The 2,251-nt window shown below is 51.1% G+C and overlaps 1 pseudogene; it reads right to left on the bottom strand.

The window, feature by feature from the left end:
- Window positions 1-1,591: 1,591 nt before the first annotated feature.
- LOC123458492 lies at window positions 1,592-1,884 on the bottom strand (annotated as a pseudogene).
- Window positions 1,885-2,251: the final 367 nt, after the last annotated feature.

The raw sequence follows: 2,251 nt of genomic DNA, 5'->3' as shown, positions 1-2,251 counted from the left end.
ATGAGAAAGATTCGCTTTTGAATCTCCCACAAAAACAGATTAGACAAACCCGACGTAAGGACTCAAGGGACAAGGAAAAAGAACCTGTGTAGGCTTCAGAAGCAGGAGCATTAAGAGATGAACTGAGAGTGGTCAAAGCTGGAGAAGCAAGCAGCACCTGGAATCATGAGCTGCACCAGATAGGCAGTGTGGAGCAGTGGACAGGAACATGGGGCCAAGCCAGACAGATGAGGCTGGACCCTTTACCGGGGCACAGAATGAGGTAAGAAAACATTTCAAATAAAGCAGCACCTTTCTGTTCTGATCACATCCGACCTCCCACCCTCTTAATCCTTTTTAAACCCTTACACAGGGAGTAAATCAGAAGGTAGTTTTGATATGTGGCCCTCACTTCCCATCCTCCTCTACCCCATTTCCAAAAAGCAAGGGAAATCCTTTCCTACTTCCTTCCTATAACAAAAAGATAGCTCTTGCTGTCATGAAGGTCCAAAAGGGACCAAGTCAAAGTAGTATAATTGTGAGCGGCAGAGGTGGTGAACATTCACCACAGCACAGCTGACTGCCCAGCTTAAGGAACAAGGGCATTCAACAGGATTCAGCAGTTGTAGAAGAGATAAACCAAGCCTGCTTCTTGGCTCTGAGCACTAACTCATTCACATTACTGAGGGCAGCTGGGAGACGTCCCCTCCAGGCTCAGTTTACCAACAGCATCCTGCACAGCCATGAGGTTCTTCCAGAGTTCAGTCAGACCCACTGGCTGGCTACATTCCTTATATAATAAGAGTAGAAAAGGGCCGTCCTACCAATTTTATGCCCACAAGATAATTCATCCAAGCATGAATCTTCAAGATGGAATGTAGTTGCAGAGGTCCCTACTTCATTCTCACACGAACAAAACAGAATTCTCAGCCTGCCTGGAAAGCCAGGTTATCCTTTCTCAAACCTGTCCCAGGGAAGGAGGGGAAGAAAGAGGACTGTGCTCAGGCAAAGGCTAGGCCTTGCTTCCACACCCCCTGCAATCAGTGGAAAACAGGTGATTTCGAACTTTTCTTCTCCTTGCAGACAAGGCCACAAGGCTTCTTACCTAATTCAACTGGAAATTAATATCGTTACTATGCAATTCTCCTGACTTTCGTTTCTAGAGGCCCATTAGAGGCTTAGAATTCAGGGGAGCAAATACACGTGCTGACGGCCTGAACAGGAGCAACGTAGCAATGTCCAAACTGCCCAGGAAACCCTTGACCTCAGGCTGATGGAGGAAAGTCTGCTGCTCCCCTGTCTCCTGTGTACAGTAGAGGGAAACCTTGTGTACATCCGGGTGTGTTTAGAGATCAACATGAATTGCAGAAGGCCCTGGCTGTGCACCCTCTACTACCCAGGGTTCAGAGCTAGCCCTGGGTACACTTAAAATAAAAAAAGGAATTTTCCACTTTTGATTTTTGAATGCTAGGATCTTTAAAGGAAATTGGGACTTTTGATTGTCCCCCCCCACCCCTTTTTCTCTCTTTCTTTTGACTTTGCTTACTCCTCTAAGCCAGGAGACCAGTGTGTATTATTGTCCTGGTCACTGCCAGCCTCTCGCTCGGTGCGGCTACTGGACTTCTGGCGGCGAGCGCTGCAGTGGCTGGTCAGGCCCATTCCCGGCTTCTCCAGGCCGGGAGAAGAGCGGGAGGCCGCATGCTCCTTTGTCTTCCACTGGCTGAATGCCAAACTCCTTCACGCTAGCAGTGTCTGCGAACTCCAGGTAAAGTAACCACACTTGACCGCCCGGTGCACCTCAAAGCAGAATCCCAGACAAGAATCCTCTATCAGGTCTACATAAATCTCCTGGGCGATGGCGTCCAGCTTGTGAGTATCCAGGTTGGCCAAGGAGACCTCCTCCATCTTAATGTGCGCACGAGCGTGGAGGGGCGCTGGCTTTACTCACGGCAGCGGCACGCCGGCTCGGGCTCGGCTCGCGGGCCGGGCTCGGCTGCAGGCCTCTGGGGACCGTGTCCTCGCGGAGGGCAGCGGCGGCGGCTCCGCGGTCAGGGCGGCACCGGCTCCCCGAACCCCGTCTCCGTGCGCTACGGCGCCGGCAGGTTCGGAGCTGTCAGCAGCGCGCGGCCGGACTCACTGCGAAACCTTCTGGGCGCCTCTGGGAACATTTTCTTCAATAATTTTGTTGAGTATGTTCACTATGTCTCTACCTAGACTTCTTCCCCGTCTAGCATACCCATTATTTGGATGTTTGGCCATTTTAGTGTATCCC

The sequence above is a fragment of the Jaculus jaculus genome, chromosome 2, assembly GCF_020740685.1.
Source record: "Jaculus jaculus isolate mJacJac1 chromosome 2, mJacJac1.mat.Y.cur, whole genome shotgun sequence".
In the NCBI taxonomy this organism is placed as follows: Eukaryota; Metazoa; Chordata; class Mammalia; order Rodentia; family Dipodidae; genus Jaculus; species Jaculus jaculus.
The sequence above is the reverse complement of the archived record's forward strand: the minus strand, read 5'-3'. Positions and strand labels throughout refer to the sequence as shown.